Source organism: Mauremys reevesii, linkage group 10 (genome assembly GCF_016161935.1).
Source record: "Mauremys reevesii isolate NIE-2019 linkage group 10, ASM1616193v1, whole genome shotgun sequence".
Classification (NCBI taxonomy): Eukaryota; Metazoa; Chordata; order Testudines; family Geoemydidae; genus Mauremys; species Mauremys reevesii.
Window position 1 is genome coordinate 79,664,112 of NC_052632.1, and position 13,877 is coordinate 79,677,988.

The 13,877-nt window shown below is 46.6% G+C and overlaps 1 protein-coding gene across 2 annotated transcripts in view; it reads right to left on the bottom strand.

The window, feature by feature from the left end:
* CACNA1H (calcium voltage-gated channel subunit alpha1 H) overlaps positions 1 to 9,719 on the bottom strand; it is a 581,666-nt gene extending 571,947 nt beyond the window's left edge. The window contains exon 1 of one of the 2 annotated variants that reach the window (XM_039490763.1): positions 9,578 to 9,719. The gene's annotated coding sequence lies outside the window, so the exon portion shown is untranslated. Of the gene's footprint in view, positions 1 to 7,831; positions 8,032 to 9,577 lie in introns of those variants that run through there. The other variant, XM_039490762.1, reaches the window with a different exon arrangement.
* Positions 9,720 to 13,877: the final 4,158 nt, after the last annotated feature.

A 13,877-nucleotide genomic window follows, 5' to 3' on the forward strand; every position in this document is an offset into this window, starting at 1 on the left:
TCCTGGCTCATCAAGTCCAGCCCCTCCTATACAGGCAACCTCCCCGTTGGACTGTAAGCTCTTTGGAGCAGGGACTGCCTTTTTATCCTGTTTGTATTGCACCTAGTGCAATGGAGCCCTCATCCAAGGCACCACAATAATACGAATAAATAAATATTAATAATATAATCCCATTCATAAATGTATCTAGCTCCATCTCATTCTTAAGGGATGGGTCAGGATTTTGGAAAGATGTGTTCAGTTTTTTTGGTTGACATTTTGCTTTTAACCAGGGGTCCATGCTGGGAGGGTGAGAAAGGTAGCTGATGGAGCTGAGAAGTTCCAGGAATGCATCTTGGTGAAACGTGGGCAAGGTCTGTCAAATTAAGGGGAGTTTGTGGGGATGGTTGTTCTTTAGCTAGAGTTCACATTTCTTCGGGTAAGACAGGATAAAAATCACAGAGAGAGCATTTTAAAAAAAAATCTGCTGCAAAAGTTAGTAAATATTTTTTCTGAGGCAGAAAAGAAAACTCATGGGGAGAATTCAACTGTCTGAAGAGGTATTGGGCCAAATTTAGAAATCAAATTCAGTCATTTGAGTGTGAAAAAGCAAATTTAAATCCCATTTTTATGCACATTCAATGGAGCCTTAACTCTGGAGTCACCCCTGATGCCTCTACACCCACATGCACACACAGTGTGGGCCCACTTGTGCCCTGCTGCACCAGGACCATGCAAGGGAGCAGGAATGGTGCAAGGAACCTCCCCTGTGCAGCAGCCCAGTGCAGCTGAAACCCCTTACACTTCTGAGGTTTGCGCTCACAGAATGGGAGAGACGCTAAAGAGAAGAGCAGAGGACAGAGCATGTCCATCCCCCTGTCCATTCCATGCCAGCCAGCAGAGTTGACTGGGCGTCCAGAAGAAGCTACTACAGGCGTTATCTCCTGAAGGAGTGTAGCGGGGGCACGCTGCCCTTGCATGCTGGGGGACACCAAGAAGCATCCCCCCAACCCTGGAGGGAGAATTCCCCTGGAGCTCCCCCACTGAGCAGTGCAACTGCACAAGTCACTCCCTAACAGCCCTTTGGGGGTGATTTCAAAGGCAGTTAGGCACCTAATGAGAAAAATCAGTGCGATTTAGGCACTTGCCTAACACTGATGCATTTTAAAAATCTTCCCATTCATGCACTCAGATTCCATTCGAGTGACCCTTCTCTTGCCCACTTCCCTCCTAAACGCCACTCAGCAAAAGAACTTGCCTAGCCTTGTATCCCTCGAAAAAACACAGCTTAAAAATATATAACCCAAGGCACTAATCCATGCATTACAACTACATTCCAGGCCAGATTAAAAATTCATCGCTGTCCCTCATTATTTTCCTCCATTGAAAGCTTTTTTCTTTCCCCCAATTTGTGTGTGTGTGGGAGGGGGGGGGAAGCTGGAGGGGAGAAATCAGGGTTAAGACTTTTCCAGTCAGTCATGTTAATTTCCTTCCCTGTTCTAGACAACTAATGAGATCTGCGTGGGCGAATGTCTCCTGCACCGTGTCAGAACTACCCTCACATGGATTGAGGCATGTGACTGGAGTACCACTGTGTGTATGTGTGTGCGCGCACACACACACTGTATGCTCTCAGACTGAGTAGTGGGGCTTGCCGCTGATGAAGCACAGCAAATCCCTTCTTGCTTAAAGGTTAAATCAATACATTATCCACTTTATTAGCCATTTGCATGCTGGAAATATTTGTGCAGAAAGCAAGTGGGTCTGTCTCTTCCCCTTCTTTGATTGTCAAGCTCATTTCTAAGACAACCAAACCAGAGTTCAGCCTTTAACCCTCTCTTTGTTCAGGAGATGCACAAGAAAAGAAAGGGGATGGAAAAAGCATGCTGCATGCTTCATTGTCCATAGGGACAGGGTGTTAGGCGTCCATTGTGGAAAGGATTTAGGAGTGAGGTTATAGTTCATTGAAATGAGGTATTTAAAGCACTGGGTTAAGCCAGGTGCCGTGCGAAATAGCCACAAGCTCCCCAGCTCCCCCACAAAGCCTCACCCCAACGCTGACCTGCATCTCTTCCTGCTTGGACAGCATGGGAAGATTACCCAGCTCCTGAGCAGCCAGTGTGGCAGGTCTCAGGCCTTTCCCCGGTGGACAAACATCCATGTCACAAAGGGACATTGTCAGAAAACAGGATGACGTGAGAATAGTGGCAAGGTAGTGTAGCCGATAGGGCATGGGAGTGGCACTCAGGAGGCCTAGGTTCTACTCCGGTTGTGCTTACTGTGTTACCTCAGGCAAATCTTTTCACCTGTCTATGCCTTTCCTGTCCCATCTTTTGGATATAGGCTCTTTCGGATAAGCACTGCCTCTTCCTATCTGTTTGTGCAGCGCCTAGCGCAATGGGGCTGCAATCTCTGCTGGGCCCTCTAGGCACTTCTGTAATAAAAATACTCAATAGAATAGGCAGGGGGACTAATCCGTCTGGTCTCCAGTAGAGGCAACGTCTCCCATTCAGGGATGAGGGGCTTGACGGGGGAAGCTTGTATTGATTCTGCCTGAAGTTAGAGAACCTGTTTTGAGATGAAGGAGAGGAGGTCAGGACCGGCCTTCTGGCATCTTTCACCTGCATGAAATTCACACACGCTCCCACAGAAAAAGAAGCAGAGGCAAACTAGCTGCCAAGGGGTAGTTCTTTTGATGTGCCCCAACAGGGAGCAGGATGAGACCAGCCTCCTTATTTCCACTCATACATAAATCAGACATGAGCTCCCAGAGGCATGTGTACATTAACTCAAGCTGGGCGGGAATGTTCAGTCAGTCAACTTTCTTTTTTTTTTTTAAATGAAAACGTGGTTTACACAAAATCAGAATTTTCTGCAGGAAACTTTCCATTTTGCCAGCATTATTTGCTTTTTCCATCAGGAAAATCAAAACAAAATATTTCTTTGGGGTGAGGTCAAACTGAATCAAAATGTTGAGTTTTGGGTCAGTTTGACATTATTCTCAGTCCCCTGCCCCCGAGCTACCACGGTGCATCATGGGACTTGTCGTTTAGGTTTTTTACACCTCCACTCTCCTCAATGGGCCAGATTCCCTGGCTGAACTACATTTCCCATTATGCTCACCTGAGGTTGAATCACCATGGTGCATCATGGAAGTCACACATCCACAGTGCATCATGAGAGTCACAGTTCATCTGGGGAGCCCAATCCATTAAACAGGGCTCACAAAGCACCTGAACTACAATTCCCAGGAGGCACCATGACAGTGCAGGGAAACACAGACTACTGTAGAACTGACGTTAAATAGAATATTTCAATTTGGAAGTGAAGAAATGAAACTTTTTGACATTTCCTAATAAAAATCTGTTGCAACTTCCTGTTCCTTGAAAAAAACTTTGGTATTTCCTGTTTGCATACCAATTTGGGACCAAAACAAATGTAAAAATATTGAAAGGTCCATGGGATGGAAATTCTGATTTTTACCTAGCTCTAACATAGGGTCTCAATGAGCCGTTTGTAGACTAAATTCTGGTCACTTTAGTTATGCCATTTACCCCCAGCTGTCCTATCTAGTCCCAAGCAATTGCTTCTTCTCTCCTTTGATCTAATTTCTCCCTGGGTCATGTCCTGTCTAAGCCAGAGTGCAGCCCCCAGGAGAGGGGATGATTTCCAAGACTTTCAAAAAAATGGTTGTCACTGGTTTAAGTGTCTAAATTTGACTTTAGGAGTGTATCTGTAGGAATCCATTTTAGAAAATCTAAAACAAAGACTCCACATCAAGGCACTCACCATCTTGGTTACATACCAGGCAACATATGGCCCAGGGATAAATTTGTTTATGCAAGGGAAAGAAGGGAGAGGTTCAATGGAAGGTGAGGACTTCAAATCCAAGGGGTCAAGGAGTCTGAGAACACTTTGGATAAGCAAAACTGTGAGTCGTTATCCTATATGAACTGAAGACCTGCATTTGTTGAGGTACATTCACTACTTCAGCAAGTACAGTATTAAAAGCAAGAGTTAAAATCTTACATTCAATTATCTGAGAAACAGGACCCCCGACACAAATCCATTTGCTCAAAGCAGAAAGCTCCAGTGAATGCATCAGCTAAAAATAAGCTCATTTCCTACAGCAAAACCTCATACCTGCTGCTGGAAACCTGAATCATAATGTCAGCAAGATATCAATCTCCCAACACAAACAGAACCTTTGGCATTTGAAAACTATTTGGAGACACGTGGGTGGATCCCAATGGATCACAGACAATCCTGGATCAGCCAGAAATGAACATCCAAGTGGCAAACGTAGAGAAAACATAAAAGGGCCAGATCCTCAGCCTGTCTAAGTCAGTGTCACTCCACTGGCGTCTGAGGAACAATGATGGTTTACACCAGTTGGCCTGAAGTTCTCCTTAAGGAGACTGACTGCATTTAATTCTAGTCCTGGTGAAAATGGCAGCAAGGGTTTTAGTCAACACGTGGTGATAAGTGATCTCCTCTCCTGATCTACGGCCCTGCATTTGGTGGAGATGAGGTAATTATATAGTACATCCTCTCAGAGAGCAGCAGAGTTTCATCCTACCTGGACTCTCCCCTGGCCATGCTGAGAAGGGCTTCTTACAATAAAGTAGCTAGTACTTAACTGGTACTGAATTTGAATGTACTATTATTTGTGAGACAAGATATCAAGTGCGCTACTAAAATCTCAGCACATTCCCAATTACAGCTACTCTCTTCCTTTCATCCAGCCACTCTGTAATTACATCACATGAAAGCAATCAAGTTTTCCTGGTAAGATTTATTCTCTGCAAACTTATGTGGCTTTATCCTCCTGGGGTTCAATCCTGCAACATTTCCTCAGGTCTGTCTAAGATACCATTACTGCAGTATCTGAGCACCTCGCAATCTTTACTCTCACACACCCCTGTGAGATTAGGCAGTGCTATTATCCCCATTGGCAAATGGGAAACTGAGGCACAGTGTAAGTGATTTGCCCAAGTTCAAAGGCAGTCTGTGGCAGAGCAGGGAATTAAATCCAGGTCTCTTAAGTCAAAGGCTGGGGCGTCACCATGGGAGCACTCACGTGAGCAGGGGTTGTAGGATCAAATCCTAAATAGCTGGGGCTAGATTGTACCTTTAAGATGTGGTTTTGTGGACTGGCAGGGAGCACCACAAGGCTTTCTTCCTAAGAGAGGCACAATACCTTCCCGATCTCCCCACTGTGCAAGGGGAATGCCAGACTGCCACATGGCTTTATGGGAATTAGCTTACTCCTCCCTGTGCACCGCTCCCTTCACAAACTTGTCTACTGCCTACTCCATTTTGACCCCTTTGAGGCACTATAGGCCATAGGAGGAATATGGAGCGAGCAGTGCCTGCAATTTTATACCTGCCACACTAGGGTGTGATGTGGGGGAGGCTCCATATGCCTTCCTGCCCCACTTCACAGCCATGTAAGGGCCAGACACAACTAGAGGCAAGCTATTTTCTACCTTCATTTTAGTCCCATTATTTCCCTGGGGGCAGAAATCAGACTCCCAGTGCAGTAATTGCCAGGAGAGCCCTTTTTTCCTTTTGGGAAGATCAGTACCCCCCTTTGCTTTTCTAATAAAAAAAAAAAGTACTCCTTTCACCTGGTACTGCACTAGATGTCTATGAAGTTTCATAACTATTTGAACCAATGGCTCAGAGTAAGTTTTTGAGCTAATTAAATTAAATACCCTAGGATGCATATCACACACACTGGCCTATTTGTGCTTGTTCACATCTTACAAGCATTCTCTCCCCTGCTCTCTCTCAATAGTTATTTTTACAGGGTTCTTCTTAGTCCTCAGCTTCTTTTGAGTCCTGTTAACATCCTCCCACCTTTTGAATGGCCAGGTGCTTTGAGTAGGATGAAACATTGGAAAGACAGCACAACAGAGCTGATGATCCATTGCTTTAATCTGATGTGCTGGCTTTCTATGTTCTTTTTCCAAGGACAATGTTATGTAGATTTAACCAGAATGAGGGGCAAAAGTAAGAGAGATACCCAAATCAGAGGAGAGGAGTAGGAAGAGGACAGAGTTTGGGATTTGTAAGACTCCCTGGGCAGCAGCTTCACCTGACTGCTTTGTGGGCAGTTGCACGTTTTATTCTGGTCTCGGCAGGATTAATTACATGACAGGCAGATGTCAAGACTTTTAGCTTTAGCAAGACTTGCCTGGGTCAACAAAACCCAGCTGGAAGATGGTGTGTGTTAAATAGCATGTTCAGTAACTGCTTGTAAGACCAGCACAACAGTAATATACACAAGTCCCTTAAGGGCTGTAAGAACTCTGATTCTCCTCAGGAGTATGGGTCAGCATTACAGTCTAGCATCTGGTGTGCTCCATCACTTGGTGTCATGTTGCACTTAAGTAGATTGGGCACCTAATGTGAATAGAGCTGAGTCAGGGAGAGAAGTTTCCTGTGTCATTAGTTCATTGTATCATTATTATTGAACCTGGAAACGCTGGGCCAAATTCACCACAGTACACCGCTTTAGTGAAGCCATTTTCAGCACCACTGTAGCTGCCTGCTAACAAAGTCAGGAATGGAGCTGTGAGAATAACAGATTTTTTGGGGTCAGCAGCAATTCTAAAAAATAAACAAACTGTTTTGGGTCAAATCCAACAATTTTTTCAAAATTTCTGGCACATTGAAGAGTTGAAAGAAAAATGTCACTGCTGCTCGAATGTAGAGTCTTCTTACAACAAAATCAAAACATCTCATTTCAATTTTGACCATTTTTCCATATTTTTGATTTTTAAAAACTAAAATGCAAGGGCATTTTGAAACAAAAAATGAATTGCTACCCAAAAAGAATCAAAATATTTAAATTCAGATTTTCTTTTTACCCTAAACAATTCAGCAAAACTGAGAAATTTGCAAAACATTTCAGAATTGCAGCATCTGGGTTTTTCACTGAAAAACAGTTTTGGCTGAAAAATGACACCCAGCTTTAGGAGACTAATGAGGATCTGAATGTAGATTTGCTTGATGAAGAGTACGTCTACACTGCTGCATGCCTCTCTTACATGTATAGCTGCCTCCTCCCACCCTCAGCACAGGTATAAATAGCAGTGTAGACCGTGAGGCCTGTCTTAGATTAACAGAGCAAAGACACACCGGACGGGTAGGGGTATAAGCCACAGTACACACCCTAAATAGCTCTCTACTCATTGCTATTCTGAGCAGTGTTGTGTCCCACTGCCTCCCTGGTGCCAGAGCATTTCCTGGCTGCCTTCTCATTTCCTGAGCCTTTCACTGACACACAGCCACACACTGCAGTGTGGACACAGCCTGCTTTTCCCTGCGGTGTGTAGCTACGTGTACGCTGACAGTGGTGTGGAGTGTAGTTGTAGCCTAAATGGAAAATGCTCTCTCCTAATCCCATGTATGTAAACATCCACAGCGACCATAGAGTTGCTGACGTTGAGGGGGTCTGTGTTGTGTAACAGCAGAACCCCCCCGATGCATTGGGCCATATACACTGCTGGTGTAATGTACTGAAGTGACTGACCTTGATCCATGGGGTGGATTAGACATGGGGCAAATACGTTAATAAGGCACACTCAGAAGACAGATCTTCAGTCCCATGTTAAGGGGGCACTTGCAATTATCCACAGACAGTTTACTTTCACAGATAATTGGCCGCTTGCGTATCTCTATTCGCTATGGCAAAGGCTGATTTAAACTGCTATGTGAAGCATTAATTAACAGTAATTTCGCCTTCATTCAAGCTCAAAGAGAACAGCCAGTGAAGCATTCACACATTGAACGGGGCTTTTGGAAAGGAGTCTGCTAGCATCAAATGCAGCTCACTTACACTGACCTTGATAGCTCTGGTGGCTGCACTGATATCTTTTCCCACATTCTCTGTCTTAAGATTTCTTCCCAGTATGGAAATAGGTTGCTGTACTCAGCTCCTGCAGTACATCACTTTGCTTTCACTGTTTATTGTTGTTCCTGGGTTTTCTTTAACAAGCTGTTGAACACCAGGGTTTCCCATGCACTTTAATTATGCTGCTGATCAGTAGCTATTCTGAATTAGGGAACATATGCTAACATTAGCCCATACTATATACACATTGGCCTGAGTTCTCCTTTACCTTTAGGCCACATTACACCACTCTGGCCTCAGAATGGATGTAAATTGCATTTCTGCCTGCTTGAAAGCCCCTTTATGCTGCCAAAGTGGTGTAAAGAGGCCTTGGTGTAAATGAGGATGAGACCAATTACGTATATAGACATTATATACTACATGCATTTGTGTATGATGTACATATTGGAGACAGATTTAGCGATAGACCCCAACTGATCTTCCTCATGGGTGTTCTGATTCAGGGCACAGTCCCTGGTCTAAAATTTCAGGGCAACTCCCTCCACTGAGGACTTCACCCGGCAGCAAGATAAGCAGATGGCCAAGATTCAGAAAAGACATTGGACATTTCTGTGGATGTCAAGATTCCCAAAGTTATCATCATGATAACATTTTGTGGAAGGGCTGTTCAAACTCATGTTTTAGGGCATTATCCAATCTCTAGCTATTAGAGATCAGGATGAGACTTTACGTAAGGCTCAGATTGTCCCATCTTTGTCTACCATGGGGTCTGACACCTTCCTCTGAAGCATCTGGGACAGCTCATTACAACACACTGGACTACACAAATCTTAGGTCTGACGCGGTATGGCAACTCCTATGTTATGCTGATTGCTAGCCCCGAGCCCTGCCAGCTAGGGAAACAAAGCTGCAGCAGTGCTGGGAAAACCAACATACAGGGATGGAGAACCAAAACTTTTGTGAAATGCAGGATTCATAAACCAGGGGGAATGCACAAAACCCCAGTGTCCTAGGGTGATCAGATGTCCCAATATTAGGGACTTGTCTTATAGAGGCAACTGTACTCCCCCCCCCAAAAAAAGTGTCCCGATTTTTCACATCTCCTGTCTGATCATCCTACCACTGTCCACCTGGGGGACATGGAGGCATTTTGCATGAACACACAGTTTTGTAGAGCGCAGTGAATTGCAGTTTGCATCTTCACCATATTTTCTAAAAATAAATGAAATCTTGTACACAGGGAGAGCCATTGTGGCCAGCTTTCAAATTGTGAGCGACTCAAACTCAGGCCTCTAAAGCCATGTTTTGGAATTTGTATTTTCAGAGGTGCTCAGTGTCAGGGCTTCTCCCGCTCACATGACACTGTCCACACCAGCGCTTAGACTGGTGTAAATTACATCAGTTAGGAAAGTGGCTGTTCCACACCCCTGAGTGACTTATGTTACACCAAAGTAAGCACTGCAGTGTACAAGCCCTCAGCAGGAGCTGCCCATGCAAAGTGGTCAGAATCAGGCTCTATGGTTAACTACTGTGGCAAGGCACCTCCTCTGTCTAGCCGGACTTTGCACTTCCCCCTCTGGGGGTGGCTGGATCTGGGGTAAATCTGCCCCCTCGCAACAGTGTTTGTCTTCCCCCTCTGGGTTTACTTAAGGGTATTTTTGAGGTAGGGCTCAGGGCAGGCCCAAGGAGTGCTCCTCCACCAAACAAATGTACAAACCCCAAAACAAAGTGGGTTACCTTTCCCTGCCGCCTCCTTGTGGAACTGTTGTCGGCCCCAGGGTGTCAGTCCTTCCCCTAAACTGTCACTCAGTTTTAGTTATTGTCCCTACAGGGGGGGAGAGCAGCCTATCTCCCTACTGCCATTAGCCTTGCAGCAGTTTCTCTCTCCTCGCTAGAGGAGGGGTTTTAAATGGTCTCAGGCAGCCCTTAATTTGACCCAGGTGTCCCTACTTGACCTGAGGTAACCCCTTCTCAGCTTGTAGGGAAAAGGGCCTTTATCATTGTAGGCCTAACATACCTGCCTTCCCCCACCCTCTTGCAACCCTCGTGTCCCACCTTGATACTAAGTGGCGGGACCTATTGCCATCTGTTGAAGGTGAGGAACCCCGGTGGGCCAGTCTCTACTCCACCATGGTCTCATGGTCTGCTGGGGATATTCGTTGGCAGCTCCCTCATGGAGCCGTGAGTATGGGTGTCTACCTGGGGCAGTTCACCACTATCCCCAATGCCTGTTCTTTGTGTGGCATGACGGAGACCCTGGCGCACACTTATCTGCCAGGTTTCCACCCCTTTTCCGGCTCCTCCTGATCCTACTTTTACAGTATCTGGGCAGAGTTCCTCTAGGCCGTGTCCGCTGGCTCCCTTGACATCTTTGAGGAGCAGCGGGCACTGTCCGGGTTCTCTGCTAGGTGTCCCCTTCAGATTCCCTAATTTTGACTCTTTGACCCTCACACTTGTCCTTGTTTTTTTCCTTTGTTGTCCCGCATACTCATGTGTCCCAGGCTCAGAATCTCTTCCCCTTAGGCTGTGGGAGGGGCCTTTAGCTGTGGGCAGGCTTGCGCCCGTCCTCTTCCTGGCACTCAACAGGCCCCACCCTCTTGCAGCCGTCAGCCGGACTTGTTGTACGACCTACATGTGGATTTGGGCATCAAGGTTTTAGGTCTCCTGAGCTTCCATTTCAGAGGTGGCGGCTCCCACTGAAGCTCAGCACCACTGAAAATCAGGCCACTTAGTTAAGTACCCAGATATGGATTTAGAGGCCTAACTTGGGCCACCCACCGTTTGAAAATTTTGGCCTATACAAAAAAACCCCTGCTGTCTCTAATATTATTCATCTTCCCATTGGTTCAATGGCTTTCCCGAGCAGCGGGGGCAAAGGTCACACAATTACACAATCCATTTTCTGATCAGCTTTGCACTGGGGCTGCTGGGCGGGGGAGGGGACAAGTGGGGCAATTTGCCCCAGGCCCCACAGGGACCCCCACAAGAGTTTTTCGGGGCCCCTGGAGCAGGGTCCTTCACTCGCTCCGGGGTCCCCGGAAAACCCTCACGGGGCCCAGGTCCCCGGAGCTTCTTCCGCCGCCAAATTACTGCCCAAGTGGGACCCACTGCCAAAGTGCCGGGTCTTTGGTGGTAATTCGGCAGTGGAGGACTCCTGCCGCGGGTCTTCGGGGCACTTCGGCGGCAGGTCTCGGAGTGGAAGGACCCCCCGCTGCCAAATTACCGCCAAAGTGGGGGCCCCCTGCCGCCGAAGACCCCAGGCCCCCTGAATCCTCTGAGCAGCCCTGCTTTGCACGAGCCTTTCAATCAACTTCCTTCCAATCCCGCTACGCTATTCCTTTCATGCTTATCCCAGCACCCTTGTTTATTGCTAAAGGTTACTGGGGGATAAGACCAGACTGCAGTGCAATTTGGTTGCATGTAAAAATTGAAATGAACAAACAGATCCAAAGAGAGAGAGAGAGAGAAATACTGCGCTCCGAAGAGCTGGAAGATGTAGCAGACGGTGCAGGGCAGGAGGTGATTTCTTTCCTTGCTGGTTTATTCTTTCAGGGGTGCTTTAGATAGGTTATGAACCAATACGCACTGGGCTTGGATTAAATTGATTTCATTTCCCTCTATTTATAAGACGGCAAAAGATCAGGAAGCTATTGGCTCATGGAGCTAGGAAAAAGTACTATTTGGTACTTTGCTTGCTGGATACACCCCACTGAATCTAATTCTCTCAAAGGCTGTGCTAATGCTTTCCATCTAGAGAGGATTAGAATGGTCTGGCTCAAACTTCATACCCTCCTGGCCTATAAGGGCATTTGCTATAGCATATAAATTGCTACAAGATTCGACCTTAAAAGCAATCTGTCATAAGGCACAGAATCCACTGCTGTCTGGCACCTTTTCCTCACCCCTTTGGGAATTAGCTCAAGGTAGAGTCTCTCCTTCCTTCTGCAATCGCTTTCCCCCGTCTTGACTCAATTTGCTGCTCCGCTCTCTCTGGGATTTTCAGTTCTCTCCTTGTGGCTTGGCCATCTGGCCAGGTCACTTAAGTCCTCCCCTTCCAGGGAATCACAATCTTTCCTAACCCTGCTGTCTGCTGGGTGTCTCCCATGCCCTTAGCTGCTACTCAGTAGCTGGAGGGGAGGGAACATAGGCCTGCCCAGGGACTCTCTGAAACATAGTCACCTACTGTGTTCCTGTGCTTTGACTACTGCTGCACTTCCCTGAGCCACTTCCCCATAGCCACAGCATCCTAACTCAGTCCCGGAGCTGCTTCTCTACTGCCCAGGTCCCTGCTAGCATTGTTCTGTCCAAGGTACTATAGGGTTGCAGCCTGCTAGGGACACAGTCTTCTCTCCTCAAGCTCCCTGCAGCTCTTTTTATATGGGCCTACTGGGCCCAGATTGGCTGCTTCTCACAGCCTCCCTCCTACTGGTCGCTTCCCTGAGCAGCCTCCCTGAGCCTCTTAACCCCTTACTTGCCAGTATGGGGTGGACACCCCATTGCACAACCCATCAGGCATGATAAGCAGGCTGGTTTGCCTCACTCTGTCCCAAATCTCATCTGAGCTGTGTTTTCCTTACCTATCTCAGAGTTCAGTGTGCACAGCAGGTCTCTGGTGGATATTTACTGCATTAAAAAAACCAGCCTATTATAGACTGCACTGATGAATTTTCTGCCACAGGTGAGTTGGAAATTCAGTTACCCAGAGTTTCCTTGCTGGTTGCATGACATGATGGGCAGATTTCCACAGACGCAATGCATGAGTCAGGCAGAAAGGGAAAAAAATGTACAGCAAAACTTCCCTGCCATTGTACACAACAGAGACTAAGCTGCCACTGCAATTAATCATAAAGCTACCAGCACCTGGAGCAACTTCTCCAGAGAGCCATTTCAATTATGGAAGCAGATAATAATACCAGTGAAAACACACAGGAACAATGTACTACTGATGAGTAAGGGAGCCCGCCTCAGACTAGCTTAGCATGTCAGGGCTTTTGTTGTTGTGAAATTTAGCAATCAGATTAATTTCATTACAAGCACAAAGGTCTGACTAGAAAAGCAGCATGGTCTAGTGGGTAACGCCACAGCCAAGCACTCAGAAGACCTGGGTGATATTCGCAGATGTGACACCGACCTGCTGTATGACCTTGAATGAGTCACTGCTGCTCTCTGTGCTGCTGTTTACCTTTCCACTTTTTGTCTATTTATTTAGATTGTTTAAGCACCTTGAGGAAGCGACTGTCTCTTACTGTGTGCATGTACAGCGCCTAGCACAATTGGACCTTAGTCTTTGTTGGTGTTTGTAGGTGCTAGCTACTGCAATGCAAATCAATAGTAATAGAAGTCACACAATAACTTTCTGATACTCCTTTAAAAGTTTTTTTAATCGGTATTTTTAATTATTTCCTAACAGCAACCATTCCACGGAGGCTAGTCACTTTGTTACACCTTTGGCTCCATTCGAATGCTTTGGCTTCTGTTCACGGATTTCAAAGTAATTAAGGGATATTAATGGATTAATTCTCATACTATTAGAAGTGAAACTCAATTGTCCCATTTTTCCATCTGTGGGAAACCAAGGAACAGATTTTGTGACTTGCTAAAGGCCACAGAAGAAGGTAGTTTCAGGGCAGGAATTAGAACTCGAGGGGTCCTGGTGCCCAGTTGAGTGTTCAGACCACTAGACCAGCTTAAATTCTGTAAAGTGAGGCAGAAAGGAATCCTGATCGTGCACTGGGATCCACATGGGCAGATCCCTGAATCAAGGACCTACACCCAGATCCTCCAAGGTATTTAAGTGCCTAACTCCCTTGATTTCAGTGGGAGTTAGGTATCTCAATACCTTTTAGGATCTAGGACAGAGGTGGGCAAACTACGGCCTGTGGGCTACATCTGGCCCGCAGGACCCTCCTGCCTAGCCCCTGAGGTCCTAGCCTGGGAGGCTCGCCCCCGGCCCCTCCCCTGCTGTTCCCCTCCCCGCAGCCTCAGCTTGCTCCGCCACCGGTGCATTGCTCTGGGCAGTGGGGTGGAGAGCTCCTGG